Raw genomic sequence first — 13,613 nt, forward strand, 5'->3', positions numbered from 1 at the left:
GAAATCGAGAAATGACAAACCCATTGAGTGGTTTTGGGACTGAACGGGAGAGATGGGATTGAGGAGAATTAAAGTAACTGAATTGCTGTCAATTGTGTGTAAAGTGCGTAGAGGTGACAGTTCCTTTCGGGTTTTTTATATTGTATCGATCTCTCTCATCTTTTAAACATAATGACCCCAACTAGAGCAGATCAATTAACTAGTAAGACCAGAATCTTGTGCCCCTGAAGCCGAATGTAACGGATGTTTATTTGCTCAGCAAATAATGGGCACTTTCATTCTCGCTTCTCCCACGGTTCGAACTTGACGCCCCTCGCCTTTCATGTGCTTTGGTGAAAAAGCGCCGAACTGACCGACTCTTTGCAGTTTAATGCTGCAAATCAGCGATTTCCATCAGCAAAGTAACTGACCCCGGACACTTGCATGGTTTGTAATCTTTGGTTACAAAATTCATGCGTAGCGCTTTCGAAAATTGAATGGGACTTGTTAAAGCAGAACGCAGAAAGGAATCGGGAGATTTTCTCGGTATTCCGTTTTAGAGGGTGGACATTTTGGGAGCCACTTTGCCAATGCTTTCGGTAGAGAGCTTTCATGTGCCGTTGTTAGTGGATTCAGGCTGCGTCAGTCTCTCTGATGATGCCAATCACGATTTGAATTGTTTGTTTACACACGGTACTGGATATGAATTGATAATAAGTGTTTAACAGCGGGCTTCCACGAATGCGATTACTGGTCTAAATAAATCCACACTTAATTAGTCATATAGGAAATAACTGATATGAGACTTGGCATTCAGTTCAGGACTGGGAAGATACGAAAAAAAGACGTTTTCGATGCTGAAGACTATGCAGTGATGTAATTTGGATGCCATGACATGATTGTCGGACGGAATCTTATTTTAAAGCAATCGGGCGCGGAAAAGCTAACGTTGAAGGGGCACAGCTATTGATATAATATGCTGCATTGCAAACTTTTCCTTGCCAGCAAGTAAAACAGGCAAGCTCGAGAACAGCAGCTACTCAAAGACTCCACAATGTGGCAACAACGCTTTCTTTAAGAAACCGATAAATGTCTTAATAAGTTTGCAGCGCAATGCTTTAATAAAAGAACTATAATTTAAGACTCTTTCAGTGATGGGTGTTTTGAACTAACAGGTGTGCAGGAGTAAACTTGGGTGAGAATGTGAAACGGAGCTCGTGGGAAGACAGTCTCTAAAGTGCTTTCTATAACGTTGTACCGGGGATGCGGGTACAGCAACTAACGGAGAAGAGGCGCGAGGCTCATCAATGTTCTTTAAAGACCGTTTTAGATCACCATAGTTGCAGACGGCATAGCCCAGGGAATTCGGCATCGCAATCTTGGGTCTCTTGGGACATGTTTCTTCAGTAGCACAACAACATATTCTTTTGCAATTCCCTTGTTTGACACAATCTATTACCTTCAGATGGCAGATTGCCATGAAATATCTAAATTGAATGTTTCTGCTCTAGAAAGTTTTAAAAGCAGTTGTGAGAGTTATTGTTCTTTTGTCCACTTCGGTTTTGATTCTCCAGTTCAGTTGACTTACAGGGACTAATTCTGATTAATTTAACAGGTCACTGACACAAAATGTCACTTCAGAGAACTCTTCCAGATAGATAACCATCAGATTACATGACATTTAATGTCATAGATTGCACCCTTTGATGAGTTTACAGTTTTATGTAATTTTGGTCACCCTTTATACAAAAGACATTATTAAACTGGAAAGAGAGGAGGAAGGATTTACAAGCCCTGTTATACAAAAGACATTATTAAACTGGAAAGAGAGGAGGAAGGATTTACATGGATGTTGCCAGGACTCAAAGATCTGAGTTGCAGGGAGAGATAGCACAGGCTAGGACCTTTGCGTGGAATGCAGGAGAATGAGAGGTGTATAAATTTATGGCGTACATACAGAATATTTTTACTAGGGAAGGGAAACAAAAAAAACTTGGCCAGAGGTTTAAGGTGAGAAGTGAAATATTTAAAAGGGATCTTAGAGGCAACTTCGTCAGACAGGTTCGTGGTCACGTGGAATAAGCTATGAGTGAAAGTGAATGAGGCAGATACAACAACAGCATTCAAAAGGCCTTGGATAGGTACATGGATTGGAAAGGTTTAGACTAGAGGAATGTGGACAAATGGGACTAGCTTTGTGGGCACCAAAATCACAATGCATGAGTAGAGTCAAAGGCCCATTTCCATGTTTTATGACTAGGAATAGGTATCCCATAAACACATCAAAAATTCTAAAGTAATATCTACTCTTCAGTTGTCTTAACATTTATCAAGAGTATAGAAAGCAACATATTTCCACTTAGAGTTATGTTTGATATTCTGAAGCATACCTGCATGGACGATTCATCGCTCTTCAAATAAGATGTATGCTAACTGCAACTAATTGTGTCATCTTCCTGATAAATAGATGAAGATGAAGTAAAGTTTGTTTAAATATTAACTACATTTAAATAATATGTTCATTTTTAATGCTTTTGGAGATGTCCAATTGTAGATTTGTTTACTGTGTGTTTACTTTTTGACATTAGGGTTTCTTCATTTTGGAATGCCCCAGTAAAGTGGGTTTTTCCCATGAAAAACATAAACAATGGCTATATACTTCAAGAGATGGTTCTGTTTAATGAACAACTGAAAGCTGGGTTGGAAGTTGTAGAGAAGCTGCTGGGCTCTTTCATTTTTAGACATTTATTGAGGAAAGATGGCTGCAATGAAGTAAGTATTTCTGTGTAAAAGTATCATCCCTTCAGACAAGGAGTTCTCACCTTCTTTATGCCATGGACCCCTACCATTAACCAATGGGTCCAAGGACCCCTGGTTGGGAACCCTTGATTTAGACTGCTTATATCCAAATGTGGAAAAGATTAATCAGTAATTTTGTGCTCTAAAGATTAGATTTGGAGTTACTTTATCATTTACTGCATTACAATATTCTTATTCTCCCTACTTCTAAAGCACTGACTCTTGTGAATAGCCATCATACTTTCCATGGTTAAACATAAGCATAAGTTTGGATACCAAGGAACTGAGAAAGAGTTTAAATAGAAAGTTTGATAAACCAAGGCAGCTATATTTTCAGTTGATGTTTAGAAATACACACTTTCAGTAAATATCCCTGCACTTTGCAAGATGCCTACTTGATTTTGTTTAGGGTAAACAATTTTAGTTTACGATCATTTGAACAATGTATGTATCATCTGCAGTGGTCAAAATAAATTTAGACCACAAGGATTTTTTTAATCTGCAGAAGATAGAAATCAGGAAAATACTATGTTGGTAATGCTCAGCCAGTCAGGCAGCACCTGTGGAAAGAGAAACTGAGACATCAGGACTGAAAGTTTCAAAAGCGAATGGTAGGGATTTTTTTTTTACAAACTAAGTGGAAGAAAATGGTATGTCAAACACATCATGTAACCAGAATTATATGGTTGAATTGTTTATGTTTTCAGGATTGGAATAGCCATTCCTTGTATTTGGTTGTGTTGCAAAAGAATCCAATATGACTATCTATTAATTTTCACACCCTGCAAGGTATCCTTTTTTTGCGGAGAGAATGCCCTTCATTTTATATTTCTTAACTTTTCCACATTTTAGCACTGATGTCTATCTCAATTTTTCATCTCTGATCTTCCAATTACAAAGTGCCTGAGGATGTGTATAGCTCTGATGTGATGACAGGCACAATTTAGGGAAGAATGTATGTCAAAATGAATGCCCTGTGAGTGCTGTATAGCTCTGCTGGTGAAACATTTCTTTACAAATCAAAAAAAAAATCAGATGGAACCTCCAGCTTCTTCAATCTGGCAGTATTTTATAGTGTCTATCTTTGAAGACATAAAGTTTGTCATAAAGTATTGGTCAGAAAAAGAATGCTATGCAGTTTATTACCCTGGGGGCTTTTAAGTAAATAAAATTAGTAAGGATGAATTTCTGGTAACACTTTCAATACTCTGCAAAATTGCCAAGGCACCGAATTGCGTAGGAGACAACAGCTCTTAGTTTTTCTATTTCTTTTTTCAGTCCTATTTTAGTCAATGCCCTTGTTACTTGAGGGCAAGTAGGCAGATAGCCTTCTTCCAGGTTTTTGCAGTGCTTTGAAATCCTCTGTTTGTATGGTTGATAATCTTGCCGGAAAGTTCATAAATATCCTGGAATTGAAGATCACCTCCCTTGTGTTCCAGCACAAGTATAGAAGAAAAGTTCAGCCGTACAATTAGAAAACTAATTTCATGGTGGAATACTTTTCTAAGAATAACAAGGAAACTATTCCCTAGAATGTAAAAGAGTAAATAAGTTGGAGGACAGAGAGATATCTATATTTGATAAATATAGCTGCCCAGGAAGGATTGCATCTCTAATGATCAGGCACTGAACAGAACAGTTGCTGGGACTTTTTCCATATTTCCTTATACTGGAGAAGAAAGCCACTTCGGCCCATCTAATTCATGCTTTCTTGTGGAGCAATTGCACTCTGTCACTAAATTTCTCTATTATCCATTCACCCCACATTCCCAATCCCTTGGATTCTACCACTGGGTTAGTACTTGATAAAGCAAAGAATGTAATGTTATACTGAAAGAGTATGATGAAAAAGGTTTGGGAGGAGGTTTAAGCAGTGTCGTACAAGACAATGATGTGTTGCAAGAGACACTGCTGGAGGAACTCACCATGTGTGGATGGAAAAGATTAACATTTCAACTCAAGACTGTACAGCCCCCGCCCCCATTCCACCCTTAGATCATGTTAAACCCTCTGATTTCTTCCAGCAGTTGGCTCTTTTTTTTTGCCCCAGGCTACTGCATCTACAGCCTCTTGTGTCTGCACTGATTGTCTATTTAAATTAAATTGTCTCTTATGTTTTATTTACTCCTGTGCAAAAGTCTTTGACAAAATTTCTGAGGGACAACTTAAAGTGGCCAATTAATCTGCCAACCTGTATGGTTTATTTTTTCTGTTTATGTGTGAGGAATGCACTTGCTGGGAGAAATGCACCTTGTTGCATAGAAAATGTGCACATAGATAGTATGGTAAGTAGGGATCAGACCCATAACTGAGTGACAGGCAGGCCTGATAGATCATCTGTCATTGTAATGGGGTGCTTGAAGAATGGAAGCCAGCTGCGGGAACTTCAGTTTATGAGGGGATGGGTTAGGGATAGTGGTGTTGGGAAGGGAAAATGAGGAAGGGTATTCATTATGCCTCCATGTTCTCTCTACCTGACTTTAATCTAGATCTTTGCTACCTGAGATTAATTCTAGGAAACAATAGAGCTGTGTTGCTTCCTGATCTTATTGATGTCTGTCCTGGCAGGAAGAAATTGGAGAGGACTGATTTTTTCTTCCAAAGATCAAAGGTGCTGATGAATCAGCGTATAGGAGGTAGATTGAAAATCTGGTTGAAAGGTACCACAGCAACAACCTCTCACTCAATATCAGCAAAACTAAAGTGCTGGTTACTGACTGCAAGAGTAGGAAACTGGAGGTCAATGAGCCAATCCCCATTAGGGGATTGGAATGGAGAGGGTCAGCAATCTTAAATTCCTTGCTGTTATCAGATCAGAGGATCTGGCATGAGACCAGCATGTAAGTGCCAATACAAAGAAGCCACAACAGTGCCTCTAATTTCTTAGAAGTTTGCACAGATTCAGCATGTTGTCTAAAAATTTGACAATCTTCTATAGATGCACAGTGGAGAGTATCCTGACTGCTTACATCATGGCTGGGTATGGAAACATCATTGCCCAAGAAAAGGAAAGCCTTCAATAACTGGTGGATATAGCCCAGTCCATTATAGGCAAAACTCTTCTCATCATTGAGCACATCTACAAGGAGCTCTTCTACAAGCTAGTAGCATCCATCATCAAGGATCCCTACCATCCATACTCTCTTCTTGCTGCTCCCATTGGGAAGGAAGTACAGGAGCTTTGGGTCCAACACCACTAGTTTCTGGAACAATTGCTATGCTTCAACCATCAGGCTCATGAACCAGCATGGATAACTTCACTCACCTCAACACTTTCAAAGATTTTACAACACATGTTCTCAGTGTTATTTATTTTTTCTATTACTATTTGTACAGTGTGTCTTTTACACATTGGTTGTTTTGTGTGTAGTTCCTCACTTGCATTTTTTCTACAGTGAATGCCTGCAAGAAAATGAACCTTATGGTAATATATACTCTATCAAGTACTGATAGAACACTCTCAAGAGCATTTAAAAAGACATCCATATGACAGGTTCCAAGAAAACATTTTTGGAATTGTTAAACAGATTTAACATTAATATTTGATGCCAACAGAAAAGTAAGCTTGCAATGCCACTAGTTTACATTGCACAGTAAAACCACTTGTCGTAGTTTTAGTTTTAAGTCAAGATTAATTATATGAGCAACTTGTTGATGTATATAAATGTCTGACATAAATGTATCCCTTTTATGGAGGTGAACTGCAATTTTCTATAATTGTGTTCTTGGGATCAAGGAGTAAGTGGTGAGATAGAATGTATTGCCTAACCTTCATTGTTGCCTTAAGGACATGAAAAGTCATTCATGTAATTTGAATCTAGAGTCATGTTGAGTAGAGGAAGCAACTTCTTTCCCTAAAGGACATCAGGAAACCAGTTGAATTACAGTTTCACTATTTGCTATAATAAGATTTAAACTAATATAATCTCAGTAACGATTTCTTTGCTATAACTATTGGACTTGGGGGAAGACATTGAATGTAAATTGGAGCATGAACTTTAAGACATTAAGTTAATCAAGCAGATTATTTAAAATCTTATTTGGTAACAATATGCAGTTTGGGATGCAAGTCTCTGGACTTAATATAAACATTTGTTCTTATCAATTCAATAATTAATAGTATATTCAACTTCAAAAGCAACTGGCTGGCACAACATTAACAAAAACAATGCAAAAAGTATCATTAGTATTTGTTGTATTTTCTGTTGTATTCAGTCTTCCATTTTCTGTGGAAGTCTGCAGTATGCTCCACAGTCTACCTCCCTGTTGTACCTGTGGTGCATTTATTTTGTGTGATCTTGTTTGTTTTGATAGATCTCTTGAGGAATCTCTAGCTTTGCTTTGCAACTATTAATGTGCTTGTTTTCACCTAAGTGATGCTTCTGAAGAAAATATAGAAACATAAAATAAACACTAAAAGGTCTGTGTGTTGAGGTAACAAGGAGAGGTTTTCTCTGGAGTACTTGGAAAACATAAAGATGACATAGTTGATCATAAATACAAGAGATTCTGCAGATCAGATCACGCAATACCTATGGAAATGAATGAACAGTCAATGTTTTGGCCAAGACCTTTCATCAATACTGGAAATGAAGGGGGAAGAAGTCAGAATGAGAAGGTGGGGAGAGGGGAAGAAGTAAGAAGCTGGCTGATGATAAGTGGAAAAGGGAAAGGACTGGAGAAGAAGAAATCTGATAGGAGAGGAGAGTGGACAATGGGAGAAAGTGATGGAGGAGGTGGGGCACCCGGGGAGATGACAGGCAGGTAAGGAGAAGGTAAGAGGGGGCCAGAGTGGGGAATTGAAGAAGGGGAGGGGGAAAATTAATGGAGAACTCGATGTTTGTGACATCAGGCTAGAGGCTACCTAAGTGCAATATAAGTTGTTACACCTTCAACATGACAGTGGCTTTATCTTGACAGTAGAGGTGCTCAAGGACCAACATGTGGGAATGGGAATGAGTATTGGAATTAAAATGGTTGACTGCTGGGAGACACTGCATTTTGAGCATGGAGCAAAGGAACTCCACAAAGCAGTCACCCGTTGTACGTAAGATCTCACCAATGTAGAGGAGGCTGCATCGAAAACAACAGATAAACTAGATGACCCCATAGGTTTGCAGGTGAAGTCTTTCCTCACCTGGAAGAACTGTTTGCAGAGATGAATGGAAGTGAAGGAGGTGGTGAATGGGTAGGTGTAGCATTCCATCCACTTGCTGGAATAAGTGACAGGAGGGAGATTAATGAGGAAGAATGAATGAGCAAGGGAATCGTGGAAGTGAGTGATCCTTGTGGAAAAGAGTGGGGGAAGGTAAAGATGTGTTTGGTGGTAGGGCTCTGTTGAAGATGGCGGAAGTCATGATGCGGAGGCTCATGGGGTGGTAGACGGTGAGGATGGGGTGAGGGAAGATATTCGGGAAATGTAGCTATCCTATTTCAAATGAATTCATGAAGAAATATCTCAGATTTAAAATGAATTTGATAATAAAGTGAATTTGGTTATTGTGTCTATATAATTGATAGTTCTTTAGGAGGATGAATGTGGGGAATTCACCCAAATGTAAATTTATTGGGCAGCAGTAAACAAATAGAAACTGATAATGCAGTTTTTTAATAAATGATATTTATTATTTATAAGCCAGTTAGTGAAGTTGTCCCAAAAGAAACACTAAATTATGGAATTTAGAACCTAGAAGAAAGAAAATAATTTTAAATGACTTATTTACACAGTCCGTACTAAGTTAAATAGTGTGGAACAGCCTTTTATATTTGACTGTTTGATATCTATGGTAGTGTAACCACAATATAACAGTTTATTGTTTTGTCTACCATACTAAGTAGGCATTGTCTAGGGGTGGTGCACTTCCTTGGTGGGAATGTGAGTAGACTCAGACTCTGGGAAATGTGCAGCACTGGAGATGAAAGACAGCAAGATAAAGGCAAATGGAAGAAAGCAGAAGTCAATTAGACATCATAGGAAAATAAAGACCAGCATAGTTAGAGCTTATTGAAGTGGCTGGAGAGTAGATAGCGCTTGAACCCGGAAACAAGAGGCAAATAGTATATTGTTATTGGAAGCTCGGGCAAAGACTGCAAGAAGGAGGGGGATGCCGTAAAAGGCAAATGGGATTTGTGTAAAGAAAGTGCAAGGAAGGATCAGCACTGTGGAAGGTAAAAATGACAGCTGTATGCTAGAGACATAAGAGACTGCAGATGCTGTGATCTGGCAAAATGAAAAACAAACAACTTGAGGAGCTCAGTGGATCAGGCTGCATCTGTCCAGGCAAAAGTCATGACCATCCTTCTGCCTCCACAGGTGCTACCTGACCCACTTAGATCCTCCAGAAGTGTTGTTATTTTTCGCAGATTGAAGCATCTGCAGTTTCTTTTGAGTCATGAAAACTATATTATGGTTTCTTTATCTTATTGTCAATCTTTGCTAATAAATAGCCTGCTGAATTCCCAACTCCTTCATCTCAGTTCCACTTCCATTACTGTATGATGACACATTTTCCCTCTGAAGAACATGGAGCAATTTTATTTAATAGAACCATAGTGTTAAGGATCAAGCAGTTGTTGTTGAAGATGACTTACTTCTACTCCATTTCCACAGGGTCACTGAGGTCTTGATCTATAAATATTCTTTTACCTAGATGACCAAAAACAGTGCTGATGCACTGAAGGTGAAAGTGACTTTCTTAGTCCATATCTGGCTTTATTGAAAAGTGTTTGCCAAAAAATAGGAAATGGTTTGTGTTTTCCAGGATCTTCCATAAACCTTGCAGAGGAATGAAGATTGTACAGTGGGGACAAATTATTAGAGCACCTTTGTTCTGTACTTGCTACAATTCAGTCTCTCGTATGTTTCAGTGAATAAGATGACAATGGCATGGAGCTTGACCTCCATGTATAAATTACGAAAATATCATTTGTGTGTTACAGCTTAGTGATGTAGATTGGAGTGACCTTGATTTGGAAGTGGTTAGGGTCAGTAATTGAACAGTTTCCCATTTGTCCTGTACATTACTTCTGCTCCAGTAGGAAGCTTGATGCACTGAGAAAGATTGAGGGAAAAATGGTGAGAAAGAGAGCACAGCATTGCATGACAGCAATCTGCTCTCAGATTAAGACCACAGCTTGCAAGCTCTCTTGTAGCAGAATGAGAGATAGATGTAAATATTTGACAGCAGAGAAGTGTGACATTGGTGCTCCATAGTTTTTTTCAATTAACCGATAAAAGCTTTTTATGCAATGAAAATAGTCCATTTGTTGTTTGAAGCTGCTCCCAGTATTTCTCTCAAGAGCTCATAAACGGTGAAGATTAAGTGGCTAAATGTAGTTTTGAATATCAAGTACTGATGGGGCATATTCAATAAATGGCAGGGACTCCAGGAGTGTTAATGGACAGAGAAATTGTTGACGAAGAGTTCATAACTCTGAGTAAAAGTTCATAATAAGAGCAAGAGATGGTGATTTTAGGGGGGGGGGTGTTAGAAAATTACAAAGGCATACATAGGATAGATAGTCAGAAACTCTTCCCTTGGATGAGGGAGTCTTTTAACTCTGCCCTCGTGCTTTCAGTAAGAGGGGAGAATTTAAATGAGAGCAGGGTTTTCCACATAGAAGATTGTGGTTATATGGAACAAGCTGCCTGAAGAGATATTAGAGACAGAAATAGAACAATTAAAAGGCATTTGGACAGGTTTATGGATAGGAAAGGAACAGAGGCTGAATGGATAAGTTGCGCTGAAAGGTCTGTGTCTGTGTTATACAAATTTATGACTCCAATAAGTGCCATCCCAACCTTAAGTATTAAAGACCTTGGATGATGTCAGGGTGTTGTGACCTGAGGTAGGTGGAAAAACCTACCCACTTTTTGATGGCACTCAAGCTCATTGAAGGGAACTGCAGGGAAGTATTGATAAATGACTATGGACAAAGCTGTTGAGTGCTTTTTAATATCCCTGACATTGAAAACCATTCAAAAATATTTAAAATCAATTTTTAAAAAAGCATTTTAGAAGTTACAAATTGAAAAGCAATAAGACTTTCAAACATTGAGTAAACTCATTTAATTCAGAAAATGTAAAGTATTTTATGCTTTTCTTGGCCTTTTCTCTCATCTGAAATGAAGCTGTGTTTTGTATAATTGGGTGAGCAGATTCTCCAGAGTAACTGGTGGGTAGCTGAAATGATTTGTGCCCTAGAGCTAGAACTAGAGTCCATGGACTGATGATGTGTATGGGAAAACTCAGAGAAAACTAGACTGCAAATCTGTGACTTCAGTATTTGGAACATTGAACTTGGAGATCTGGTGGCAGTTTGATTTGGAATTGTTAGCTTTTTCCAATTGTCTTGCATTTAGAATACATTACATTAATTTTAGGCTCTATTTTGTTCATTTTAAAGAATCTGTTTAGCTCATCTTTACATAGATAGCCTTTACTCAAAGTGGTAGATACGTGGAACCCCCTGCCAGGGGAGTGGTTGTAGAGGCAGATACATTAGGGGTATTTAAGAACATGTGGAGGATAGAAAAAGTAGGGGATTATGTAGGAGGGAAAAGTTAGACTGATCTTGGAGTAGGTTAAAAGGATGACACATCATCTGCCAAAGGGCCTATACTGTGCTTTGTTCTATGTTTATCTTACTCTTAGACATGATACTGTTGTCTGCAGACATGTCCTGTTTTTGTTTGTTGCAGAATTGGAAATGTCACATAGTAGCTGCGGTTGATGGTCTAATTTTCACACATGCATGGTTGCTTCAGAAAATACCTTATTTTTTAAACCATTTCTTGTAGTTATTGGGGGTGTGTTAGGAAAGAATTGAAACAGTGCAGTAGACTTGTTTTCTTGATAGTTCATGTCAAATAATAGGATGGGCTCATGTGTTATACAAACGTACATGGTGTAGTTCGTGGTTTTAGCCATGGAGTGAAGCTGCTAAACAGAGTTAAAGTTTTTCTGAAATGATTGAAGGAAAATTTCTGAAGGTTTGGTTGGTCTTTGACAGTATTAACAATATTCTAAGACCAGACCATATGAAACTTCTCACAAGCGAAGAAAGTAAAGTAAAATGAAAAATTAAGACAGAAAATGTAGGATAAGTATCACAATGGTGTAGCTAGCAGAACTGCAGCTTCATAGGTCTGGTGACCCTAGTTCAATCTCATTCTCTGGTGCTGTATCAGTAAAATGTGCGTGTTCTCCCTGTGACTGTGTATATCTTCCAGCTGTATGTCGCAATGATGTGTGAGTCGGTGGGTTCATTGGCCTCTAAATCGCCTGTAGTATGCAGGTGGTTGGTAGAATCAGGGGTGAGTTGATGGGAATTTGGAGAGAATAAAATAGATAAAAATAGGATTGGTATGGGTGAATAGATAGATGGCGTGGACTCAGTGGGCTGAAGAGCCTGTTTCCATGGTGTATGAAAATGATTTTGATGATGAATGGGAAAATAAAAACAAGTGATCTTTTTGGAATAAGAGTCCTGAAAAGGTATATATTTTTTGTAGCCATTGTACATGTCAAACAATCACCATTTCAATGTAGTGTAGATACATGGAGTACAAAGTCCATGTGCACAAAACATTGCATTTCAAATTGCTTCTCATGTAAAATTTCCATTGTCCTTGCATTCTCATTCAGTGAGATTATCCAGTAAAGGTTGATTTACAAGCAAGTCTTATGCAATGATCTAGTGTTCTTGAAGAATCTGGGTCAAGCCAGTTTGAACATATTTGGATGCTGTCACTAGAGGGATGATATCTTAATTCCATCATTCTGAGTTAAACCGAAGTTCCAAGACAGTTTCCTAAATCAGAGAGCTCTCAAGCCACCAGTGGAATTTTCAGTGATTGTGCTTTTATTAACAGCGTAAACCTTGCGAAAGTTATCTTGATTTCTGACCCCATTCTGTTAGCAAAATTTAGAAAGAAATTTCACTGGAGGCTTGGTGTTGAAATTCAATCAAATTATTTAATTATTAAGTCTGAAAACATTAATTCACACATCTACTGCAGCTTGATGTGCATAATTTTAGCAACCCAGTGATTAAAATTAAACAACAGGAAACTTAGCCATTAACTTAGAAGTCTTATTTAATCTTAATGATTTTGTAGAACAGGTATTTGCTACTGTAATATGTTTTGCCTTGTAGAACTGGGGGCTGTGGGAGTACTCTAGATCCATGAGCATACTTCTTTTGACTCATGAGTTATAGCACAATATGACCAAAAGTCTACCTGCTCTTGCAATGGGAAAAAAGAATTATAATAATTGCCTTGGCTGTATTTTCTGGAATTTTGTACATTTTGTTACCAAATGTACACATTTCTGTTACTAATCTTTATGGTTTTCGTGGTATTTTTCCCTGATTGGTAGGAAGCATCATTAATTTATGTTCCATTGAAATAGGTACAATAATTGTTTGCAATATTTTGTTCTGTAATTAGATTCTTACAAAATATTTAAGCATTTTTACTCTCATGATAGACTTGAAGAAGCCATAGTCTATGATCATGTATCATTGAACAGAGCTTTTTGACCCGGTTCTTTTTGTAAGGACTCCTGAGCAGGGGTAAATTTTAGTACGTTGTATGTGAGATGACCTTCACTGCTGGATTGAATATCTTCATTTAGCTTATAAAAATTTCATGCCACTATGGAAGACTTTTTATTTATCATTGTCAGAAGGAGCTAGAATGATGGGCTGGACAAATTACTCCATTTTCTGTAGCTATTAAAGCTAAGTTAACAACTATCTTCGGAGCAGTATGTTGTACTTTGGCATTTAACAGTAGTAATATTGTGTCACCTTTCACAGATTTTTCCATT

General features: G+C 38.1%; 1 protein-coding gene across 4 annotated transcripts in view; it reads left to right on the forward strand.

The window, feature by feature from the left end:
- The window catches only part of sdk2b (sidekick cell adhesion molecule 2b), a 943,317-nt gene that overhangs the window by 1,416 nt on the left and 928,288 nt on the right, over positions 1-13,613 (forward strand). The window lies entirely within an intron of this gene.

Source organism: Hypanus sabinus, chromosome 23 (assembly GCF_030144855.1).
Source record: "Hypanus sabinus isolate sHypSab1 chromosome 23, sHypSab1.hap1, whole genome shotgun sequence".
NCBI lineage: Eukaryota > Metazoa > Chordata > Chondrichthyes > Myliobatiformes > Dasyatidae > Hypanus > Hypanus sabinus.